Raw genomic sequence first — 26793 nt, 5'->3', positions numbered from 1 at the left:
CTTAAGCCCAAGGGTTTGAGGTTTCTGTGAGCTGTGACACCATGGCACTCTACTGAGGGCAACGTAGTGAGACTCTGTCTCAAAATCAATTAATTAATTGATTTAATTAAATTAAAACATTTTTAAAACAAAAAAAAAAAGAAGAGACTGTCAAAAATGTGGGACCAGAAATCAATTCCCGGTACTCTTTTCAATGTACCACATTTATCCACACTGCCCATCTAGAATCATCAGTTTAAGTGCTAATATATGTTCAATTCCCATCTTCATGTGAACAAAGGCAACATAATTATGAGAGGTCTATTATAATAATCATTTCTCTAAATGTCATTAAAAGAAAATCGGGAGATTTTTATTAGGTAGAGTATATTGATAGCATCAAACTGAGGATACTGTTTGCTTATCAGGAAGAATTTTATGATTTAGAGTTTAACTCAGATAATATCGACAGTGAACTCTAAATTACTTATTGCCTTTAATTCTAGAAATGTTGCCTTAAGTGCCTAATGAGACTGAAATAACGTTACTGTTCATGTAACATTTTCATAGACGTTTATGTCAGAGCAGGGATGATAAAATTCTTGGTGATAGGATTATCCCTATCACAATCCATTTTGTAATGCTGTTATTCGAAACAGAGCCAGTTAACATTTCTAGAGAATCACGTTATACTAACTAGACATTGGTAGTTATAGTAATTCTTGGTTTGGGGCTCAATGGCAGGATAAATAATGTCCCCACCAAAGATTTCTATGTTCTAATCCCCATCAGAAAATTAGTCTGCATTTTCCAGGTGGTTTCAGTACAGTGACAAGAGTCCTTACAAGTGTGAGGTGGAGGGTCAGAGAGGCAAAGATTGGAGTGATGTGCCCTGAGGAAGAGGGAGCCACACACCAGGGAATGCACAGAGCCTCCAGAGGCTGGGAAAGCAAGATTCTCTGCCTTGACTCTGCAGACAAACAAAGCCTCGCCATCACCTTGACTTTAGTCCCATAATATTCATTTGGGACTTCTGAGCCCCAGAACTATAAGATAAATAAATTTGTGTTGTTTAACCTAAAAAATTGCTGTAACTTCTTACAGCGGTCCTGGTTAACTAATATAGATTTGGGTACCTAGAAGTAAGGTCCTAGTGTAGTAAATACCTAAAAATATGAAAATGACTTTGGAATTGGGAATTACACAGAAGCTTGAAAGAATTTTGAGAAGCATGATGGAAAGGTAGATTGCCTTCAATGGACTATTAGAAATATGAATAATAAAGTCTGTGCAGTGTAGGTGCAGAAGAAAACAGAAAAGATGTTACTGAAGCGTAAGGAAAGAGGATCCCTGATATGGGGCAGAAATTTAGCTGAATTATGTTTTGCAGTTATGTGGAAAACAAAACCTAAAAACAAAGTAAAATATGAGGTAAGGCAATTTCCAGGCAATGTTAAAGGTATAGCCTTTCCACTAACACACACTTATGCACTTTAATAAAACTACATCTATAATGATATATGTATACAGCATACACACTACTTATATAGAATTGGTTACTCTTCCTGTCTTTGCGTAGTGGTGGTACAGATCCCGATTTGTGTCGGTTGATTTTGAAGAAGACAAATGCTAAATCACACAAGAGACTAAGTATTTTTTTTCTTAGCAGTTAAAAACTGCCCTTTAGAGTGAATCTCCACCTGAAAAGGATTAGTTTTATTGTAATCTTAGAGTAACATCATCTCTGCCTGTCTTTTTTTTTTTTTCTAAATTTATCCTATTGTAGGAAAAAAGGATTAAAATCCAGTTTGGCCTCTTGAAACACATTTGCAGAGTGTTATAGAGCATTGGCTTGTGATTATTGCGCTATTATAGCCAAAGTATTTTTTATCCTCCATCAGTTTAGTGTCTGAAATGTTGAATTCTTTTTAGTTTTTAATGAAATGTGGATTACTTTAAAGATTATCTCTCTTATTTAATAAATGGCATTAGAGTAGAAAGTTAATTGGATCTTTCTTGAATGAGCAGTGGCCACTATGTGCAATTGATAGGAGAAAGATAGGACATGATATACTTTGTTTAATGCATTTAAAGCTTTTAGATTAGAAAATTATTTTTTATGTCTAGTTAATTTTGTCAAATAAAGTATGCAACCCTCTTTCATTTATAAAAATCATAAAAATTCTAATTCATTTTAAAATAAAACTTTTTAAAATTTTGTTAAAATGAGATACTAAAAAATGCCACGTATTAGATCACATATTTGGTGTAGTGCATTTTTTGCTTTAAAGACAGAGAAAAATGAGTATGATCCCAAATGTTTCAACAGTTCTGGATTCAGAGTTACTGCTTTTGAGATAGATCTTGAACTTCTAATTTTGGAATCTTGTTCTACTTCTTATAATTCTATTCTTTATTCCAGAGCTCCTGCTGGATTTACTGGTAAAGAAGTTATCATTTCTGTTTGGTCTATTTAGAAACTCTATATCAGTGGTTCTCAACCTGTGAGTCGCGACCCCCTCATAACAATGAAAATACATCGCGGCATTAGGAAGGTTGAGAACCACTGCTGTCTATCCATATTCTTTGTTACTTAAGGAAATGCAGAAATGCAAGTACGTGACTATTACTGGCCCTTCAGATAAAGTACAGACTGTTCTTTAAAACCGATGCTACTCTTCCTTATAGACTGTGTGTGTAGGTGTGCTTTCCATGTTGTCAACTCAGAAAGACCATGTTTTAATTTCTGGCTGCAGCTGTTATTTACAACACCTGGCTTTGCATAGGTGCCTCTTAAAATTCCAGTCTTGGACTTCGAGGAAACCACCCAATTCTTGTATATCTCCTCCTTTCTTGGTCTATTTGTTGCTGTTATTTCCAAGAAACACAGCTCGGCTATACTTTGGAGGTATGGTTCCCTGGACTAGTGAATCTTTCCTGTGTTTACTCTGATAACCACCATCTCTGTTCTGACACCTTTATGAAAAGCTGTTTTGTATGTAGGTCACTACGAAAACTTTGAGACAGACTTTGTTATGGTCCATTATTTCACTTCCAGGAAACACATCGACAATGTCCTGATTCACCTAAGTTTCAACTGGCTCAACTTATCGGTGTTGCTGGGACGGCTTCATTTGTTTCCATCCACTTGAATTTTATGGTTCTTGGTTTTAGTGTGTCTGAAAACTTGCATAAGGACCCGTGTATCATCCAGTTACTTTTCTGACAAGTTTAGCTGGGGGTGGGGGGGGGAGGGGGAGATAGTTTGAAGTAAATGTGGTTGATGGTTGGTAGTCTACCAGTATGCTAAAGACTAGAGAAATAAGAAAATTTTAGTGGACAGAGAAGGAAAACAGGAAAAACAAATGAAAGGTTGTAAGAAGTACGTAGGTAAGACTTCACCTGGCGGGGTTCAGGCATTTCTCTGTAGGCTTTCCTAACACGTCATTTCTTAGAAGTGATATCAGTAACAACCACTTTTTTAATGTGTGAAATTAACTTAAAATTAACATAATCACAGCAATCACAGCCATCCCTTGAATATATGTTTGTTCGTTGCTTAATTTCCTACATGTACTATTCCTTCTGCTGCTAAATATTGGGATTTGGTCAGCCATTCGGAAAGTGTTCATCATGAGCTTCCTTTCTGTTGGGCCCGGAACCAGATATTGAGCCCCAAGGAAGACGGGTGTAGATAGAAGGGAAGGCATAACTAGCTGAGCATGGCTGGTTTGGGGTAAAAATAAACATTGGTCCCATTTGTCTTAAATCACGAGGTAATCATCTTGGTTTATGATAGGATTTTATTAACTGCCAGCAGTCTCCAAAATTCATCAGTCATTCTCACATTGATTGGGGTGGCATCTCTAAAAGTTGTGGAAACTCTACTTTTTACTCTTTTAAAAAAATGAAATGTGTCAAAATAATCAAAATTAAAAAAAGCATCAGTAGCCACACAATTAAGTTGGGATTCATTAGGCAAGCCAGTTGGTAGAGGCAAATGTGGAAAATATTTTTAAATCCACTGCTAAGAAATATTTTTTAAAAAGAAAATCTAGCTTAAAGTTGTTATTTAAAAAATTTGCACAATACGTTGAAGAATGACAAGATGAATGTCACAACAATCATAAAAAATGCATAAGTATATTAGTATTTTAAAGTCCTCCTGAATAAAAATTGCTACATCTCTTATAAGATACATAACCTAGATGAAAAAAAAAGTTTAAAAGATATGCACATCACTAGCTAACTGTAGTTGATTTCTGTTTGCCAGATGTTTTGATAGAAGTCTTTTCCAGTGTTCAGTGTAATGATATCTGTGTTTGCTTTTGCTGTGAAACATGTAAGCTATATATCCTGTTTGTTGATAAAGAACATATGGCTTTAAAAATCAGTGTTAAAGCCATATGGAAAATTTTTGTAAAGCAAAATTTCAGTTTTTGTTCTCAGCATAATAATCATTCTAAAAGTATTAGGAAATAAAATCAAATTTTACAATATACAGCCATCTAAAGGAGTGTATTTTAGAAAAAAGTAGGATAATGTTGCACATTGTTCAGCTCTGGATTACCTTTTTTTTTTTCTTGTTTTTTAGAAGAATTCTGTTTTAGAATTAAGCAGATAATCTGTTGTGTGCACATCTCCCTAATCTGTTATCATGGGCAAGATATTATTTACTGAAATGATGCAGAAATGTTTTTTGCAGATACTCTAAATCCAACTTCCTCTCCCTTTTTCTTTCTCTAATCAAGACTTCATTGAAATAAGCATGTAGTAAAATTCTAATTATGCTGGATTTAGTTCCTGAATGTATTAGTATGAAAGGAATAATAAACTCTAAATTTTATTGTCTACATGTGAAGTTATACATTCTTAAGCCTTGATAGGCAGAGTTTCTAGAAGGTTCTATGGTAGCTCAGTAGAGTAACTCTCTCAGAAGGCTGATTTGCCTCGTGTTTGCCTCATGCTTTTGTTTGGTTTCATTCACAGATTCACAGGAATCGTGGGCTCTCATGCAGGGTATCATAAAAGGACCTAAATTAACTTTTCTGCAAGAAGTTGGAGAAACCTCAGGATAGGAGTTTCAAATTTTCCCTGAAATGTAAATTAACGCATTCTTAGTCTGGGATGACTTAAATGACTTAGTTTAGAATATCATTTCTTGAAAAAGAATCTATTGTTGACAGAGACTTATAGCCCTGATACTGAGAAGAGGCAGAAAAAGATCTGATTAGTCCAAACCAAAAGGGCAGAGTGGTGGTGGCAGCACAGTGAACAAGCTTTGCTTCCCAGAGTAACTGAAAGAATGAGTTAGGGTGGCAATAAAGAGAAATCAGGGCTTACTTTAAAAAAAAAAAAAAAAAAAACAAATCGGGGATGATAGGGATTTCTTTTCAAGGATCCTTTGTAAGTCTGTGCTATAGCCTTTTTTGCCATTTTTATTAAATCCTTATTCTCCATGTTTATTTCGGTATCATGACCTGCCATGTCATGCATTAAGAATAAACAGGCTCAGGAACACAAACATGAATAAGATGCTCATCTTGAATATCTTATTGACTTATTTCTTTTTCTTGCTATTTTCTGTCGATGAAGGTTATCTTCTGTCTTGTTCATGGCTAATATTTATCACTTCTCCTCTTAACAAATCCTTTTTGAGGTATTATTTCTTAACCTATAAAGTTACTGTTCTCTGTAAAATCTGTTCTTCCAACCACAATCTCTCAGTTTGGTTATCCATAGTCTTTAGTATTTGCCTTTAATGCTTCTCTTGGATGTAGGGGCTCCCAGGCGCATTATGTAGGCAACATGGAGTATAACTAAGCTTATTTTAGGCTCCTTCTCTCATGGCCAGTAGATAAGCCTTGCTTGCCGCTGCTTCTTTTTGTTCAATTTTAAGTCATGTTTGTGGAACAGAGATTCCTCAATCCCCCAGACCCCACATGTAATAGCTGCTTAAGACCTTCTTCTCTATTATGAAGCAAAATCTATTCCATGTGCCAGCATACATAATTATTTCAAAAGATAACCGAACTTCCCTAACGTGCAAATGACCTAAACAATTGCTCTGATGAAGTCTTTGCTCTCCATCTTCCAGGAGCACATGGAGTCTTGGGTTATTTTTTCTCTTCTTTTCCCTAAAATAGAACGGAGATATGCCCACAATTGGGCATGATGTTTTTAATGAGCACGTCTTCAAGGGTACTTCGGTCGTAAAGTGCAATTCTGACTTGTCTTCTATTGTATCATTGTCATGCTGTCAACTTGGGTCCAGATGACATTGGCAGAAGGCACTGAGGGATTCAGTAATGGTTTAATAAAGAGAAAATTCATATAGTTATTTTTAATACGGAACATAATATGAGTGGAAAGACATTTTTAAATAGCAAAAAATGAGCACTTCCTGACTTTCCTTTAACCAGCTCAAAAACATTAAATAACTGGTTTCAAAATACTCATGTCTGTTTCACTGGGATCTTTTTCGGGTAATATTTTTCTGATATTGCTATGAAACACCTAATATTACTTCAAATAAATGCATCTTTTCTTTTCTGAGACAGAGATTCACTCTTTCATAGTGCCATAGCATCATAATTCACAGCAACCTCAAACTCTTGGGCTCAAGAGATCCTCCTGCTTCAGCCTCCCAAGTAGCTGGAACTACAGGTGCCTGCCATCATGCTGGGCTAGTTTTTCTATTTTTAGTAGAGAAGGGGTCTCACTCTTGCTCAGGGTGGTCTTGAACTCCTGAGCTCAAGCCATCCTCTTGCCTCAGCTTCCCAAGTAGCTGGAACTACAGGTACCTGGTATCATGCTTAGCTAGTTTTTCTATTTTTAGTAGAGTTGGGGTCTTACTCTGCTCTGGCTAGTCTTGAACTCCTGAGCTCAAGCAACCCATCGACCTTAGCCTCTCAGAGTGCAAGGATTGCAGGTGTGAGCCTTCACACCCAGCCAGATATGCACATCGTTAACCAATTTTTCACTTTGATTGAAACATCTCTTTTGATCCACAGTATTGAGGACTTACATACTTTATATAGCTCCAATTCATGTTTCAGTCTTTAAATCTTGCATACCTTTTTGTTATTGCCAAATTCTTTTTCCTCTTAAAAAAAAAAAAACTTGTATGACAATCTGACACAGCTACACCATTCTCCAGAGAGGAAATATGAATTATACAACTTTAACAGTCTTATTTTTCCTTCTGATGGCCTATTTAAAAATTAAAGAGAGTATAGGTTTGATGTTCTCGAAATCTTTGTTATTGTTGCTGTTGAGGGCTTTTTTTGTTTATTTCACTTTTGTATCAATCTCCAAACCAGACCTTTTTTATTTCATGACACACTTGAACTTATAATTAAACATCTGTGGCACACTTAAATTATGTTGATCAAAAAAAAGCAAATATATAGATATGTATATATCTATACTTACTCTGCTTTGAACTTCTTTCAAAAATATTTAATTAATGATCTTTATCAAATTTTCATTGCACACCTATGATCCTCTGTGTACCTCGACACACTGGTTGAAAATCATTGCTCCAAACCAAATCATTTACTTTACAGTACTCTGGATTTTTTTTTTTAGAGACAGAGTCTCATTTTATCCCCACTTTATTACCCTTGGTAGAGTGCTATGGCATCATAGCTCACAGCAATCTCCAACTCCTGGGGTTAGGCAATTATCTTGCCTCAGCCTCCCGAGTAGCTGGGACTACAGGTGCCCGCCATAACACCCAGCTATTTTTTTGTTGCAGTTTGGCCAGTGCCCTACCCACTGAGCCACAGGTGCTGCCCGTACTCTGGATATTTAATAATCAACTTGTTTGGTAAACATGCAAGTATATTTGTTCCATGAAGATTTTACTGATTCTATTCCTTTACCAGGGAAAGTTTGTATAAAATAGTTTGGTAGTTGAAATGCTACTGATCAGAAATTGGTCTTCAATTTGAATGCATGTTATAGCTTTTCTATTATGTTGCTGTATGACTTCTTTTTTTTTTATTTATTTATTTTTATTAAACCATAGCTGTGTACATTAGTATGATCGTGGGGCACCATACACTTGGTTCATAGATCGTTTGACACATTTTCATCACGTTAGTTAGCATAGCTTTTGTAGCATTTTCTTAGTTATTTTGCTAAGACCTTTACATTCCACATTTACTAGGATTCACATATACCCTTGTAAGATGCGACTTCTAAAAACCAAGGGAGCAGTTGCTTGGGCTGCCTTAGCTGCCCTTTTCTATAGTGAAAGGTATTTAGATTTTAAGTCACTTTTGCAATGCATATAGATCTTCCTCTTGAAAACATACACTGTCCTTTAGTGCATAGGACATGTAAGTTTTTATTACGTAAAAAATACACAAAAAGATAATATAATTTTGAGGGTGGGTTTAGTCTATGTGGCTGTTCACTAGAGGCACAGCTTTTACTGGAGGGCTAGTCTGGGGTCAAGGTGCTGGTCCTAAATGTAAAGGAGTATTTCTTTTTATTTGAAGGTAGGTGGTATCTGAAGATAGCAAATCCTCTTTGGCATTCACAGAACCCTAATGAAACCCAATGTTGTGTGCTAAACTATTCCTGACTTGTGAAATTGACCTTAGTTACCTTTTTATATTATATTAAGATATTTATCTATAATTGTATTTGTCACCAATTTTACCTTTTACTGTAAAATCTTTCATTAAATGTAAAGCCACCATTCCATTTAACTTTTAAATCTGGGTGTCAGTAAAATAAAACAAAATTCCTCCTAATGCAAGAATAGCAGACACACGCAGTTCTAAAATCCTTCGAAATCTGGCAAGGTGAAAACTACAAAGATAGCTATGATCTCATGAAGTTTGAATACAGTCCTAAACTCTTTGGAAAGAGATTTGTCAGCTGGATTCTCAGGCTTTAAATCTGACTTCAACAACTGCCACTTTCCACCACGGTTTATCCATTATATTTCAGCATCTCCTGGCATTCCCCAACAAAATCCACTGTCAAAATAAAAGCTTAGCTCTGTCATCTGCACCGGGCCTCGTTGCCACCCTTATATTCCACAATCCCGTGCTTTTCCAAGTTACTCCTCAGGGAATGCTGCCAACTGGAAGCAATTGAGAAATCCTGAGAGTGTGTCCCTTTTCCTAGCCCCACCGCATCTCCCGCCCTCTTCATTTCCCCGCAGCGACATCTTCCCCCCCATTCAGCTGCTCTCTCCTTAACAACAGCACATAGCTTAGAACTGGTTCAGGGAATAACTTTGGGTTACCAAAAATGACTTTTTAAAAATATTTGTCATCCTAGAGAATAAGATGTGAGGTCACGACAAGGCAGCAGTGTACCCTTGCTGTTCACGTGGCAGATCCCCCCTAAGTAATGTGTGCACACTGTGCTGGGATCGTTCAGTAACCGATCCATTGATGCATCTGTGACAGAGGGTACTGACCCTGCCATGCAGTCGACTTAAACGAGAAAAGTGGTCAAACCTACAAAGCCTTAGAGGGCTCACAGCCTTGGAAACTGAAATTATTGCATCTTTTCATCCTTCTTACAGAGGAGAATGTTTTCACCTTTATGTTAATAATTAAATTGAGTGTTCATATTTTATATTTACTTGACTTTTTGTAGTTACAATCAACGTGTAGGTTAACACATTATAAATAACGAGTCATATATTTGGTTGAAAATTCCTTGGATTACCTGCAGAGTTTAGAACTACTCTCTTGGAAGTATGACTAGATGAAGCCCTTAGCGATATATCCTTTTCAAAGCTTTCACAAAACAGCCAAATCTCTTGTTGCTGATCCAAATTATGTAACTGGTTGAAGTGGGAACCAGCATGATCCTTCACACAGAACTGGAAGCTAAAAAGAGGAAAATCAGCAGGGGGGTGGGGAGTGGGCTGAAAAACACAGCACAGAGCCCAGGACCAGAGTGGGGCAGAAACCAATGGGCAGAGATTGGAAGGGAAGATTAAGTCCAGAGGCAAGAGGTTCTAAGGAGGGGCAGTGGCTGGAGGAAGACGTAGTCTGTATTATATAAGAAGCTGGTAATTAAAAAGAGTTCATCAGTCAAAATCAGACAGGATTTTGAGATCGGAGCAGGTACAAGGAACCAAAAATACTTGAATTGTTTAACACCTGTCTTCCCCCAGGAAGCCCTTGCTGTCTGGTGGCCTGGTAGCTTGTCACAGTTGGGGGAGGGTGCAGGGAAGGACAAGACATGGGACTGAGAGTGTGGGCCCAGGCAGATGTTGGACTGCTCAGATGCTTTTCTCAAAGAGGAAGAAAGCAGGAAACAAAATATCAATTTCTCTCTGTCACTTGAATTTTAGTGCTCTTTAAACTGTCTTAAATTAGTTCCATATCTGCAAATTGAAAATAAAGGAGGAAGAAAAAATAAGGCCACGCTCAAGCAGTTTTGACTGTAGAAACGTTTGAGGGTAAGTGGGTTACTGGGGGACAAAAGCATAGTTAATTTTTAAAAAATGGTTTCAGAGTTTTGGTTGTTTGGCATTTTGTTATTAGTTACCTGCCTTCCCAACAATAACCAAAAAAGATAGTTACTACAGGCTGTTATACATGGAACACTCAGAAATTTTATATAGATGTCAAAATTACTTCATCAGTTTCTTCTGATAATGATTCAGGGAAGTTTTTCACATAACCCCCTCTTATGAATTCCTAGCATTTATGTTACTTGATTAGTATCATTATTGTACACTTATTTTCCTAAAACAAAGGGCAACATTTCGGAGGGCAGGAAGCATATCTTCAGCTGCAGTTTAAAAAAAAAGTATCAGATCAGGAATCAGATGACCTGGGTTTTACAAAGCCAGTTGTGTGACCTTAGCCAAATCACCTATCCAAAGCGCACTTAGCCTAAACTATCCATCTAGTTGAATGAATGGTTTTCAAGGATGTGGGGCAGGGTGAAGTCAGAGCATTCAAGGGGTTGGGCTGTTGATATGTGTTTCAGCACTATGACTGTCCTCCCAAACATTTCATGTGTCGAGTTTGTACATACAATGTTATTAAGTTTCTATTGCTAATCAAAGTTTCACTAATGAGAAAGTATCTTCATTTCTTCAAAACTTGAAGTTTTGTTTTAGTTTATTATTTTAGCTGTCATATAATTTACTGTAGTTCTTTAGATCTAGGAAATACCTAATAAATATTTTGGAGGGAAGAATTCTGTCACTCAATCATGCAGGTTTAGATGTTCCTAACAGTTTTCTGGTGAAAAGTTAGTACAACCTGTAGAGAATGACATTTTAGACTTTTGAAGAGAATTCTTTTTTTTTATGTCAGCTTGAAATTCATCTTGAACTTGATTTCTGACTTAAGGAAATAAAAAGCAAATCTTTTGTGCACATGCTTTATACAGAAAATGAGCTGCTTTTAAAAGAATAATCCAGCTGCTATCTGATCAGCCATGGAAGACTTACTTCGTGGAAATGGAGAAGCCCTTCTTTTTCAGTTGAGTCACACGTCTGAAGGCTTTGATAAGATTAAAATAATCCAAAAAAAGCAATTTCAAGATGCACAGCTAGAAACAGGAACTCAGAAACCTCCACACCTCACGTGACACAATCACCTCATAGAAGAGCTGGGTTTTAAGGACCATCTGCAGATAAAGTCAGGATACACAGATCACGATGAGCAACTGCTGGTTGGGCTAGAAACACCGCTGGTTAAGTTAGAAGAAAGCTTACGATTTTTATCTTTCAAAATGTTTCTCTTGCTGCTTTGTATTTTTTTTTTAAAGAGCCAATTATGCTGTCACTTGGAGGTTGTGCTTTTGTATGACTTTACTCACCTTTGGTGTCCTGACCATATCCCTTTCACCAAGCTTGTAAAACCCCCAGCTGCTGTGAATGTTAGCTGCTAATGGCTCACCACTTCCCCTTTGCTTCCCAATCACTGACAGCTGAAAAGCCTTTGCTTTGTCCCAGACTTTAGGTTCCGGTCTCCCACCCTGTCAGCTCAGAGCCAGTGACTAACTGGCATGGGGGGTACAAAAGGCCGGCTCCCTCATTTCCAGGTGAAGTCAACTCTAGGCAGTTCATATCTCAGAATTCCCCAGGAGATGGGGCTGAAGGGAGACTCCAGCTGAGACACAGTCTAGTTCCTTTGTCTTTCTCGTCACTCCCTAAAAAATCATCTGCCTCTGAATCCTCATCTCACCCCCTGCTTCCAGGGGACTGCACTTAAGGCAGTGATATCTTTGAGAGAATAGATCCTATCTTCTGTTATCTTTCCTCCTCCTCCTCCAGCACATTGGGACTATGAGGCTCACAAGTATCACAGGTATGTTGAAGAGCGGGCAGAGTATAACAGTTGACCTTCTGTTAGCCACATGCTCACAGTGGAAGAAGGATAATTCAAGTGATGCTCAGTCCCCACAATTCTAATTTTATTTTGAATCTGAATTCTTAGCTTGCTGAAGAATTAGGAACACGGCAGAACTGGGGAGTACAATATGGTAAAGTCAAAATGGAATCCATGTAGCAACCTCAAGTCAGAAACCATCAAAGTATCATACACAGTAAAAAGTGTTCTCATGTATGAAAGTTTATAATTTGGTTGCACATCCACTGTCTGCCATCTGACCTATGCTAGGCATCAAGAAAATGTTTAAAAAATGAGTAACATAGTCTATGCTCTCAAGAAGTCATGGATGGTAAGAGGGCCTGATAGATGAACTCAGAATTCCATGCAACATGCCTAAATGTGAAACAGAATTCCATATAAAATGACAGTTAAGATGACTGGTGGGAAGGACCAGAGGCCATATCCATCCAGGGAACAGCATGGGCAGAGGTGTGCAGACAGAACAGCCAATGCAATGTGCAGAAAGAATACTTGGATGAATGGGTAAGAAATTAGGCTGGAAGCCATGTTGGATGCAAAGTTCTGCAAAAACAAAGACTCGGGATTGATTGACCTTATCTTGAGCACAGGGTGACAATGATAAACAGTGCTTTTGAGTTTCATTTTCTCCTCTGCTTTTAAAATTGGTAAAATGATACAGTAACATTTAAAAGTCTTCTGAAACAATGCTGTAAGCAATTATCCCGTGTGCTATTTTTTATCAAATGCTTACTTAAATATTTTTCATATTCCGGTGATTGTAATTCTTCATAGTTGCTGTTTGGTTGTTGCTCTCCCTACCTTATTATGTGTTTTCATTTTAAGTGGCTTACAAACCTTCGTAAATAGTATGTTTACTATAATTTACATTCTCCATTTTTATTTTCTCTGAAATCTTTGTAGGCTATTAAATAGGGCAAAGATAGTACCATATTTGGATTTTAGAGAAAAAACACATTTAAGTTACAGATAGATTGGAATGAGTAGGATTTAGAGTTAAAAATGTCAGCAAGGGAACCACTGTGATGCAGCCTAGGAAAGAAATGACACCACCCTCTCAATGTCCTCATCTTTTTCTATAAAAGAAGATACAGCAAGCCTCATAGGTGCATATGGAAGTTAATTGAAATAATGCATTAAAAGAACTTGGCATTTATGAAACTCTAAAATGATCATTCACACAACAGAGGAAGCGGTGAAAAAAATTTTAAAGGTCAGTTTGACTTTTAGGCACCTGATTTCCTGAAGACTGAAATTTTTGAATGTAGGTCCTGTCTAATTTCCATGTGGTAGCTACACAGCCGACTGACTTTATTGCCCTACATATGTATTCCTTCAATGAATGAAATAATGAATGGCCAGGTAATAAATGATTATTGGTTAAAAGGACAAATAATTATTTCTAGAAATATGCTACTAGAGTCTACTTTTATTTTTTCTTTATTATTATTTTTTTATTAAGTCTTTTGTACATAGATCATAAATATATTTATGCCATTTCCAGTGTGTTGATTATTTGTACAAATTGGACTGCTTACATCATACATAATCAAAATAGCTTTCACCTCATTTACCCAATTATAGCATTAGGACATTTGTGTTCTATGCATGATAGATCCAACTTGTACTTGCAATGTGCTCCATAGGTGTGGTCCCCCTACTATCGCTCCCACCTACTCCCCTCCCTTCTCTCTCTCCTTCCCTCCTTCATCATAGCCTAAAGTTGTGTTTCATTTTCCATATGCAAGTGTGAGTTATTATAAATTGGTTTCACAGTAGTACTGAGTACATTGGATACTTTTTTTTCTATTCCTGATATACTTTACTAAGAAGAATATTTTCCAGCTCCATCCATGTAAACATAAAGGAGGTAAAGTCTCCATTTTTTACTGCTGCATAGTATTCCATGGTGTACATACACCACAATTTATTAATCCATTTATGAGTCGGTGGGCACTTGGGCTTCTTCCATGACTTGGCAATTATGAATTGAGCTGCAATGAACAATCTGGTGCAAATATCTTTATTGCCAAATGATTTTTGGTCCTTTGGATATACACCAAGAAGAGGAATTGCAGGATCAAACGGCAGGTCTATATTTAGATCCCTGAGTGTTCTCCAAACATCCTTCCAAAAGGAGCGTACTAGCTTGCATTCCCACCAGCAGTGCAGAAGTGTTCCCTTTTCTCCACATCCATGCCAACATCCACGTTGTTTGGGATTTTGTGATGTGGGCTACTCTTACTGGAGTTAGATGATATGTCAGAGTAGTTTTGGTTTGCATTTCTCTGATGATTAAAGATGATGAGCCTTTTTTCATGTGTCTGTAGGCCATGCGCCTGTCTTCTTCAGAGAAGCTTCTGTTCAGGTCTCTTGCCCACAATGAAATGGGATCACTTGTTTTTTGCTTAGTAATAAGTTTGAGTTCTCTGTGGATTCTGGTTATTAGACAGTTTGTCAGTAGTATAACTTGGAAAAATCCTCTCCCATTGTGAGGGCTATTTGCCTTACTTAGTGTGTTCTTGGCAGTGCAGAAGTATTATAATTTGATCAGATCCCAGTAAGGTATTTTCGATGTTGCTTCAATTGCCCGGGGTGTCTTCCTCAGGAAGTATTCTCCCAGGCCAAATTTTTCAAGCACTTCCTCTATACTCTCTCTAAGAATATTTATAGTTTCATGTCTTAAGTTTAAGTCCTTTAAACAGTAAGAGTCAATTCAATTTTTGTTAGAGGAGAAAGGTGTGGGTCCAGTTTCAGTCTTCCACAAGTTGCCAACCAATTCATCCAGCACCATTTATTGAATAAGGAATCTTTCCCCCAATTTATATTTTTAATAGGCTTATCAAAAATCAAATGACGATAAGTGTCTGGGTTCACCTCTTGGTCTTCAATTCTGTTCCATACATCTACCTCTCTATTTTTGTGCCAGTACCATGCTGTTTTGATCACTATAGAGTCTGCTTTTAAAGGAATTAATATGTGCATTATTCTCAGAGTTGATGAGTCAGTAAAAATACTTGACTCATCACGTAGTGATTGGCATTGTCTTCTCTGGCCATGACCATGTGTATTGACTGTGTACTCCCTGGCAGTAATACCACTAACTGTTCTTACTGTGTGCCAAACATTTCTAGATACTTTTATATATTCAATAATTTTCAGAATAAACCTAGAAAGCAGGATTTATTTGTTGCCCGTTAAAGGTGAGAAATCTGGGTCTCAAAAAAAGCAGAGTGACTTGAACCAGATCACAAAGTAGTTTTTCCTGACTCACATTTTTCTTGGTCCAGGGAGTGATTCTTACCCCTTTTCCAAAGGTAGCCCTTCACCTGTTAAGAAACAGCTATTGCGACTGAATCGTTTTATTTTACCTGATGTAGAGGAAAGACCATTTTACACACATACAAGCAAAAGAGTGAAGTTTTGAACTAGTGTATGACCTCTCGCAGCTGCTCTTTGCGTGAGTGAGTGGAGAATGATGAGGGGCTCTGTTAGCAGTAAAAACAAGCAACACACTGGGATGTGAAGAGGAGGAGACCTGCCCACCCAGAGCTGCCAGATGTGGCTAATGGCAGTGTCTTCCTTTGTGTGTTAGTGCTCCATACTGCCCCTTTAGCCCTCTGGTACCCTTTAAATCTCTTGGGATTCTCTTCATTATAGAAAGCATGTATCTTGAAACATACTGTTTGAGACACATTGGAAAGCACATGGCTTTTAATAGGCTGAATAATAGCTGCCCCAAAATATCAGGTCCTGATCTCTGGAACCTAATGTTATCTTTGAAGGAAAAATAGGCTTTGCAGATGTGATTAAAGGATCTCGACAGGGAGATTATCCTGGGTTAACTGAGTAGGCCCTAAAGCAGTGACATGTGTCCTTGTAAGAGTGAGGTGGAGTGGAGCAAGATTTGACACACCGAGGAGGGAAAGGCCACGTAACCACAGGGGCAGGTATTGGAGCCAGGTACCCCCAGGTCGAGGGACACCAACAGCGCCAGGAACTGGAAGAGGCAGGAACCAGCGTCCCCCTGGAACCTCAGGCAGTGCCACCCATCCCTACCCACACCTTGGCTTTGGCGCAGCAATGATGCTTTTGGACTTCTGGTTCCCAGAACTATCAGAGAAGAAGTCTGCATTGTTTTCAGCCACCAACTTTGTGGTTTTTACAGCAGCCATGGGAAACCAGAAAATTATTTTACAACCTTTTCTCTGAGGTACAGTTGCTTAGTCAGCATTTTATCTTATTCAAGCCAGGGTAGAATCAGGATTTTCTAATCTACAAACCATTGGTTTTCATCTCAATTTAAATGTGTTCATTTATTCTTCCTCTATAAGGTAGGGCAACTTAGCAAAAGATTTAAGAAATGTTGTTTCCTTTGAGGTTCAGCTTAAATAACCTTGATAGAACAAAAGTTGGAGAAAACAATCTCTCTGAATCAGACACTTTGGAATATGAATTCATGCAAACTAATGAAGGAAAACAAAAGTTGGCCTCATAGGGAGAGAGTATCTTATGCAAATCTTTGTTGTCAGCCGTGTTCATACATGCAGAATGCAAAACTGCATTGCAGTTTGTTGGGTATTTGGAAATAGTTTGAGATAATCTAATTTTAAAGGACTGCAGCTTTGTAGAATTTATTCCACACATCAAAGATATATTTACTGTACTGCAAAATAAACTAACACTGTATGTGACCTTAGTTGAAAAGGTGAATATTAATATACATGTTATTCTCTGATGTACATTCTGTCCATGCATATTAATGAATTGCAAAATTATAGTACTGGTGCTGCAAAGTGTACAGATAAATTCTGAGGATCATCAGAGATTTGTTAAAATGTTTAGTACATACTATGAAAATATTAAATTATTAATTTTCACATTTGCTACTAAATTGACATTTATAATCAATGTAAACATAGGATAATGAACCATTCTTTTCCTTAAAAATGTTCCTGGTAAACAAGAGGATTCATAATATCATGGTTTGCTGATACCATAGCAACACAATCTTATATTGAGAACATCATCTGTTACAGTACGAGTAGTTGTGGTCATGTGCTCAGAATAGACTTTTCATTATTAAAGTACATTGTGATATGATAGAATAAGATTTGTCCAGATGTTTACATAGCTCTTATTAGGAATCATATTAGTGTGTTCATATGGGTTGAAATGTTATGTGCTTAAAGGATTGAGTTACTGTTATGACTGAGAATATTTAAGTAGCTTTGAACTGTAGAAGTAGGTTAAATACCTGTTTGCAAAAGAAAAACATAGGAGTGGACAGAGACTAACATTTGTGAATGATCATGCTGTGATTGCCCTAGAAACGTTCCCCATTTAAGTTAAAAATAAGAGATCATACAGTTGTGTTTTATTCATGATATATACTAGGTGAGAAGTGATTATTTCTTTGTTTTTATCATATCCTTGGAAAAAATACTGGACAGCAGAGTTTTAATCGGAAATCTTAGCAAGATAAACAGCATGCCGGAGGCACATTCAGTAGTAGAGATAATCTGTGTGCTGTGCAGAGAAGGGAGGCAACCCCAGGTCCAGAGAGGAAGGAGAGCAGAGAAAGTTCAGAGGGGCTGAGACTGAGAATCTATCCTCCAGGGAGGTTTGATGAACAAAATTTGACTTCTGGAAAGTATGAATTCAAGGTTGGAAGTTAGTAGTCTAGAGCAGTGGTTCTCAACTTTCCTAATGCCGCGACCCTTTAATACAGTTCCTCATGTTGTGGTGACCTCCAACCGTAAAATTATTTTCATTGCTACTTCATAATGTAAATATCTGATATTATGCGACCCCTGTGAAAGGAATCATTCAACCCCCAAAGGGGTCACAGCCCACTCACGGGTTGAGAACAGCTGGTCTAGAGAAAGACTTTGCATCATAAAAAAAAAGGGGTGGGGTGGGGTCTGAGGTCATCCTTTGTTCTCTGAATATGAGTGCTAGTTTCTACATACATGTTGGGGCCACACAAATTCCCAAGAGACTGAGGACGCTGATCTCAGGTAGAGGACCTCTGCCTTCCTTTCCTTTCTTAACTGGAGCACTCATATGTTCTTGTCCAGAAGCAAATCTCTTCACTTAGCTGTACACAACCAGCAAACTTCTATCCTTATTGTAGTGTGCAACCCAGAAGACAAATCTTTATTCTTGCCAAACTGAAGGAATTATTACCTTGCAAACAACTGATGTGTGATTTTTCCTGATTCTTCCCTTGTAACTTAAGCGTGGCTTTTGGAGAGACATTTAGAAATCAGTCTTCAGCTAAGAATTTTGGGATAATTGTTAATATTCACATGTAACATTGTGAATAATTTATTGTTTAATCTTTACAGATATACAGATGGAGAAACTGAGGCAGAATGGTTAAGGCACTTTCTCAGGGGGCAGAGCTGGGACCCGAGCCTGTGGCAGTTGACTCTATTAGTTCATTTGGTTCCATCCTGTATTAAATCAGGGTGGGAGGCAGAACTCACAGCAAGCTCTACACCATCAACACCAGCACACACACATCCATTTATACTTGGGTTTTCAGATTTCAGCTTTTACTTTCCATCTTTGCTCTTTTCCTGGCTTCCTCCCATCTGACTGCTCAGTTCACTACAGGTCAGAGAAGTTGTTCAGTATTTTTAAGGCAGAAAAATATGGTGAAGATGGGATTTTAGAGTTTAAATGTTTAATCTTTTTATCAGAACATTTTGGTTTATGTTTTCGCAGTGATCAAAGTAGCCAAGGTTAGGCTGGATCCTGCACCTGTCTACTAAGGAAGTGTAAACTTTGTGGAGGAACACAATTTTTCTTTAAAAAGCTTAGCTTTCTATCCTCCCCAAATGTGAAAACATACTGGGTAGGGAGAGATTAAAAAATAAATATAAAATCTAAGACTCAGTGAAGCCCATGAGAGGAAGGCAATTCAGATTGCAGGTAGTGGAGGAGAAGAGTGAGTAGGTCTTGCAGGGAATACTGAAGACTCAGAGCCAGTGGTGTGATCTGGTTAGACTAGAGAATGGTGTCTCAGAGATCTATTCAGAATACATGGAAAGGTTTTTGTTTTTTTGTTTTTTTCCTTTCTCCGTAAACTAGAAGTTATTGACAGCAGGGCTCATTTGGAAAACTGTGAGCTGAACAAGTCTGTGAACGAACAGTGGATTCAGTGAGCATGGAAGTAATTGAAAAAGCAAATATCCTAAAAGTTCAAGGGAAAAATGAAGTCGCTTGTTTGAAGGCTACTGAGAATTAGCTTTTAAGGGAATAAATGTAAGGAATCAAAAATTTGGATGGCAAAAAGACAAAACAAACACCCCCACCCAACCCCCCACACCCCGTTTTATAAAGTGGTCACAGTAGAATGTGAAACAGCCATAAAGGAGAAGAGGAGGAGCATGGGAGAGACAAAGGCACCACTGGCAGGCCCTGGATTTCTTCTGAGAAGTAAAATACTGACTGCCCTCGTTGGACTAGCAGGCAAAGTTAATAGCCTGTTTGCATTTATACTGTAAAACTCTTACTTTCCCAACAGTGGTGTACAGATTGTTGGTGGCTAAATCTCTAATGTAAGTGGAGATTTAAGCATCAAATATTTCCTGAATCCTGACTCTTTGTTAGAGAGTAAAGATGTTGGTATATGCCCTCAAAGAAGAAAAATAGGGAAAACACCCAGAGGAAATAAACCTTTATGAGCTTTGCAAGCTTGTTTCTTTTAATCCTTAGAATATATGTGAAAGAACATTCTTAACCCCATTTTATAGATGAAGAAACTAAGATTCAAAGAAGTTATATAACTTCCCTAAGTCTATATATCATAATGAATGGTGACTGCAGAAATCCTCGCTCCTCCTAAAACTGCATCCTGTCTAATTTAGAGTTCAGATAAGAAACAAAACCATCAAGTGCATAGGAATTCAGAAGATCCTTGGAGGACTGAAGGGCTGGGAAGGCTTTATAAAGGAGATGGAATTTTCTTTGAAAAGGGTCCTATTTAGCTAAGGGGGAGACTTTGAATATAAAAAACTTATTAAAAGGGCTCATTCACTGTGATCTGCCTGGCACAGGTAAACCCTTGTTAGCCAAAGCAGTAGCAAACCAAACCTCGGCCACTTTCTTGAGAGTGGTTGGCTCTAAACTCATTCAGAAGTACCAAGGTGATGGGCCCAAATTTGTTTGGGAATTGTTTCAAGTTGCTGAAGAACATGCACCTTCCATCGTGTTTATTGATGAAATTGATGCCATTGGGACAAAAAGATATGACTCAAATTCTGATGGTGAGAGAGAAATTCAGTGAACAATGTTGGAACTGTTGAACCAGTTGGATGGATTTGATTCAAGGGGAGATGGGAAAGTTATTATGGCTACAAACCAAATAGAAACTTTGGATCCAGCTCTTATCAGACAGGAAGATTGAGTTTCCCCTGCCTGATGAAAAGACTAAGAAGCGCATCTTTCAGATTCACACAGGCAGGATGACCCTGGCTGATGATGTAACTGTGGATGACTTGATCATGGCTAAAGATGACCTCTCTGGTGCTGACATTAAGGCAATTTGTACAGAAGCTGGTCTGATGGCCTTAAGAGAATATAGAATGAAAGTAACAAAAGAAGACTTCAAAAAATCTAAAGAAAATGTTCTGTATAAAAAGCAAGAAGGCATCCCTGAGGGGCTTTATCTCTAGTGAACCCCAGTTGCTGTCAGGAAAATGGGAGTTTATCTGACCCCAGAGGGATGAGGTTGGAGAAGCTGCCCAGAGTCGTCCATGTTCCAGTTGACTGATATTAGCAAACATCCTCTGTATCTTTTGGAATATGATGTGTAAGCTGCCCCTTGGGGGGGCCTTCATCTGCTGGTCAGTGTGCAGCACTCTGGTTCCCAATAAAGTGGGTTCTTTTCACAGACAAAAAAAAAAAACTTTATTATGTAGAAATGGACAAACTACTCCATTAAAGTATTCTGAATGTAAATGTTAGGTATTTTGAGAATTATAAGTTGCATGATATAGCCATTAGGTAATTTTAGACAATCAAGAACCATATAAGTACGTGGCTCCCACCTGTTCATTCACTCAAGGCCAGAAGACATTTTCAAATTAAAAACCAGTCTCCAATTCTAAAGTATGTATAAATAATTTAGACTTTAAATTATCCTAGAAAAGCTAAAACTCAAAATGAATTTTTTTAGTCTGATTCCTGCATCCAAGATTAAGGCAGTGTCTAATTTAACAAATAAACATCTGTGAAAATTGCAGTGCAGTCATTATTAATGTGATTTAAACCATATTGTGTGTTCTTCTGAGGTATGCGAGATTAGTGAATTATCCAAGCCTAGGTGGAAACTGACCTGTTCAAAATGAAAGTAGAATTCATAACTTAACTAAAAGCATCCCCCGAAAGCAGCTAGTTTTAACCCTTCATTTTACAAATAGAAACAGTTCCTATTAACAGATATTAAAAGCTGGGTCATCTAATATTTTACATTTACATTAATATTTTACATTTGACCGCATCCCTATAATTTGAGCAATAGCAGAGGTTTTCTTTGATGTCTATTCCTTTCGCTAATATTCTTTTTTGTTGTTGTTTCAGTCTGTGCTCTCAATGGCATGTTTGGTTGACTGGCCTAGATCTGGCATTCTTCTGAGTTTGTGCCAACAAAAATGTCAAGTGCATTTGCCTTTTAATTACATGCAGTGCCTGGATTTTAACATTTTATGTTTTTCCCCGAAGAAGAGACTTTTCTGATCCTGTGGTTTGTGGGAAGAAAAAAACATCACTGACATTATCAGGAAGCTTTTCCCCCTGACATCTCTGGATAGCCACACTTATAATTTTAGACACATTTCACTTTACCGGACAGGTGTAGCTGTTCTCTAGCCTGCCTTACTGTAAACACAGTGTCTGGGTACATGATTTGCTATCATCTGTTTTAACCTGTTTTTCTTATTTTGCAGCAATCTTCAGCTCAACTAGCTTCACTCTCACTAGGCTGTTCCCACTTGGATGTCCCCTATGTAATGATTAGTCTATGGAGGATGCAGTTTTGTATCATTCATGCTCCTTTTCTAACCTCTGGCATAAAGGTACACCAGCTCTCTCCCCAGGAGTGCAATATTGTCTTATTTAACCTCTGTGTTTTTTACTTCCTGAATTAATTTTTAATATCACTCTATTGTTATTCTCTAATCTTTATTATTTGAGGTAGGCCAAAAAAAAGGGCTACAATCATATTTGTCAACTACACAGTTCCATAATCTCTGCCTACTACATAGAAAAATCTTTTAAAGCATTTTTGCCATTGATATGATACATCCTTCCTCATCTCCTTAAACACTCATACCATCCATCCTCATGTCTTCTCCAGAAAGGTGTTCTCTCCCCTCCAAATCTAACATGGTCACCAAGGCACTCTATTTCATCTTCCTACTTTAATTCTTGGAGCAGAACTCCTGTTTGGTAGAGGATGCATGTTCACTTGGGTCTCATTTGCTTTACAACACTGGGATGTCAACTGCACAAGAGCAGAAATACTCTCTGCCTTGTTTCAGGATCACTCTTCAGAGCCTAGAAATGTACCAGATACATGTCAGCAACATCAAGTAATGTGTTTATTTAGTTAATGAAGATGGAAACAAAGAAAGAAACTCCTTCTCTATGTGTTTAAGACGGGGCAGTGAATGTATAAGGGCTGTCTGGAAAGTATCCAACTATGTGTGTCTCTATCTTTCATTTTACATGGCTGGTAAATTTTTAGACAGCCCCAGTATGTTTTTGTTTTTGTTTTTGTTTTTAAGGCTACTATTATGTCTTCCTCTAAGATCCCTCCCAGATTCCATTCACTCATCTAAGTCTGCTTTTTTTCCAGGAAGGATTTGATGTGACTATTTGTGTTCCTATCTCTCCAACTTTTCCTTTCATTTTGTTAGGTAGTAGTTAAGATTGACATTTCCATTGTGTCTCTCTCTCTTTATTTATTGTTTTTAAGGAGACAGTGGTAAAAACTTCTCCTAATACTAGTGGCTAATCACATTTCTCCCAAGTAAAAGTGCTAAAAGGGAGTTACAAAGCATGGGCTGTATTTTGTGTGTGTGTTTTCATACCTTAAATTTATTATTTTTATTTTAATATTTTGTATTTCAGAATATTACAGTGATATGTACATTTTGGTCACATAATTTTCTCTTTTTAAGTCAGAGCTGTAATATGCCCTTCACCTCAAATGTGTGTGTTGTACCAGTTAGGTGTGGTGTGAATTCATTCACCCTTCCTTCCCTCTCCTACCTACCTGATTCCCATTGAGTTTTACTTCTGTATGTGCACGTAAGTGTTGACCAAATACTTCCAATTTAGTATTGAGTACTTGTGGTGTTTGTTTTTCCATTCTTACGAAACTCCACTTAACATGGTCCGTCTAAGTTGTTACAGAAGATACTAGCTCACCACACTTTGATGGGCTGAGAAGGACTTCATAGTATAGATATACCACATTTTATTAATCCACTCATATATTGATGGGCACTTGGGTTGTTTCTACATCTTTGCAACCAGGCTGCTATAAACATTCAAGTACAAGTGTCTTTCTTATGATAAAATGACTTTTTTTCCCCTTTGGGTAAATAACTAGTATTGGGATGGCTGGATCAAATGGTAGGTCTACTTTTCATTCTTTGAGGTATCTCTATACGCCTTTCCATAGAGGTTGTACTAGTTTGCATCCACCAACAGTGCCAAAATGTTCCTTTCTCTCCACATCTATGCCAGCATTTGTGGTTTGGGAAATTTTTTTAAGAGCCCTTCTCACTGAATTTAGATGTATTTTTAATTGTGTCAAAAACTAATACTGTATTCATGAAAAAGCCACTTAACCTCTCACTAGTTGTTTTCTTTATCCGAAAATCAGAGCTAGACTTTTATGTTGAATAATTCTATGAAATGTTTTAGGATGTCAACAATCCAGATACCATTCCATCCTCCTCTGAAGGAGCCCTGTGTTTGCCTCTTGTGTTGCACTTGTTATCATCATCTGATAAGGATCTCTGCTCCCAGTTTATACAGTCTCCGCAGGAAGAACACATTCACCTTTCTGATTCTTTAGCCCAGTGTAGTGTTTTGTGCCTGTCAGGACATTCAACAGATATGTTCCCACTGGTGAGCAGTAACAAATTAATGTCTCCATGTTTTTAAAAATTGGACTTCTCTCCATCTAATGCTGCTAGTTTGAAGTTTTGATAAATTTGATGTAGAAATCTATATTTAGAAAGATAATTATATTTGAATTTAATTATACTACACATATTTCCTATCATGTACTGAGGTTTTTTACGTACAGGTTTTGTCTTGAGCACTGTGCATATTTGATGCACTTAATCTTTCCATCAACCTAGAAGGTAGCTATTTTATTATCACCGTTTTGCTAATAACAAAACTGAGGAACAGTGACTAAATAACTTATCGAGAGTCACCTAGCTAGTAAGTGGTAAAACTGGAATCGAACTCAGATAAACAGCTTGTTCTATCAAAAATAATTTAATGCCAGGCATGGTGGCTCAGGCCTGTAATCCTAGCACTCTGGGAGCCTGAGGCAGGTGGATCACTTCAGCTCAAGAGTCTGAGACCAGCCTGAGAAAGAGCAAGAGCCTGTCTATAAAACTAGCCAGTCACTGTGGCACATGCCTGCAGTCCCAGCTACTCGGGAGGCTGAAGCAAGAGGATGACTTGAGCCCAAGAGTTTGAGGTTGCTTGGGCTATGATGCCACGGCACTCTACTGAGGGCAACAAAGTAATACTCTGTCTCAAAATAATAATAATAATAATAGTAATCATAATTTAATGCAACCTGGTTAGAGGGTTCCCTATCATTGTTTTCCAGATACATTGAAATTCTTTCCCAATTTATACTACACATAAGTGAGTTTTTTCTTAAAGAATGGTCATAAATTTTATAAATTAGTTAATTCTAGTATCAATATATTTGTTTCAAAAATGTTAATACTTTTTTTGCATTTGGTAATAATTTTTTAAATTTCAGAATATTAGGAGGTACATGTTTCGTTTACATACTTTGTTTTTGTACAGATTGAGTCAAAGTTACCATTACCATGCAAGAGGCCATTTACCCAGCAAGCGTGCACTGTACCCAATAGCTATGAATTTTTCTCTCATGTAGGTAAAACACCATGATAACTTACGAAGTTTTCATTTCCTGCTCATTCATTAGACAAATACTATTCAACTTTTATAATGTATTAGTCACTAAGTCATAGGACATAAAAATATGAATGAGATTATATTTCTGTCCTTAGTTAGATCTCAATTTAGTGTATATTAGAGACTCTCTTAAAAATATAGTACTTGCAACATAATTTTTTATGTGAGGAACAGGAAAACCATTAACTGATGTTTAGAGATGCAAGGATAGTTATGTATGGGTAAGGCTTCAGGAAAAATAAAGAACACAAAATCCCATGATCTGGCTTATAGTTCTGGAAACCTGGTGGATTAAATGCTTGGAGGACCTCTGTAGAACAATTCTACCCTGAATAAGACACATGTCTAGATACTTTATTGGACCCAGAATTTTGCCAGAGAGAGAGAGAGAGAAAGAGAGAAAGGGGAAGAGAGAGAGAGAGAGAGAAGTGACTGAAGCCCAAAACACTGAGCAATAGCAAAGGAAATGGTGGTTTCTACAGGAGGATGCCCAAGTTGCCTTAGCCTTGAGAAACTGGTTTTCTGCTGGTAATAAGGTTGTTGCCTTGCCTGAGCCTCCCCTGGACAGCTGGCAGAGGTGGTCTGAGGTCTGGGGTGCCTCATGGCTAACTGGTGGAAGAGATGCATGTCTTTTAGCTGAAAGCATAATCAATTTAGGCCTGCAAAGTTCCCACAGACTAACAGAAAGCAATTAACTCACAATCAAAGGTCACCAAGCATTCTTGATAGTAACTCTCTCTGACAGAGTTAGCAAAACAGCAGCTCTAAATCCTCAGAGGACTGCAAGTATCAGGATAGTCAAATATAAAATATAAAATAGCTGAATATAAACTAGTTAAATAAAGTACAAACCATGAAGTTTAGCAAGATGCTATCAGAAGTCCCTAAACAAAGAATCATTTACCAAGAATCAAATGATTCCCTTATTTTCCAAGAGGCGACCGCTCTATTCCGTACTGATACCGCATTACGGTAAATGCTGTAGTTCTGTCGTTTGTTGTAATATGTGATGGGCGTATTCCCCTGCCTGCTTTCCTTCTTCTTGAGCATCTTAGCTTTTCTTTGTATTTTGCTCAGGGTAACTTCTTCCCATCTAACACCTTGCTGGTCATCTATTTCTTCAATTTTACAAAATCTGCTATAAGTCCATCCAAAGAGTTATTTTAAAATTTAAACAATTGTGCTTTCCCTTGCTAACGTTCCATTTGGTTCTTGGTGATGGTTCTCACTCCAGAAG

The 26793-nt window shown here is 37.6% G+C and overlaps 1 protein-coding gene and 1 pseudogene across 5 annotated transcripts in view; both read left to right on the top strand.

Annotated features, from left to right (window-relative positions):
* The window catches only part of LOC128586441 (26S proteasome regulatory subunit 4-like), a 35575-nt pseudogene extending 14544 nt beyond the window's left edge, over positions 1 to 21031 (top strand).
* Positions 1 to 26793, top strand: part of PTPRK (protein tyrosine phosphatase receptor type K) — a 556126-nt gene that overhangs the window by 476027 nt on the left and 53306 nt on the right. The gene's annotated exons all lie outside the window — the stretch shown is intronic.

This window comes from Nycticebus coucang, chromosome 5 (genome assembly GCF_027406575.1).
Source record: "Nycticebus coucang isolate mNycCou1 chromosome 5, mNycCou1.pri, whole genome shotgun sequence".
NCBI classification, from domain to species: Eukaryota; Metazoa; Chordata; class Mammalia; order Primates; family Lorisidae; genus Nycticebus; species Nycticebus coucang.
The sequence above is the reverse complement of the archived record's forward strand: the minus strand, read 5'-3'. Positions and strand labels throughout refer to the sequence as shown.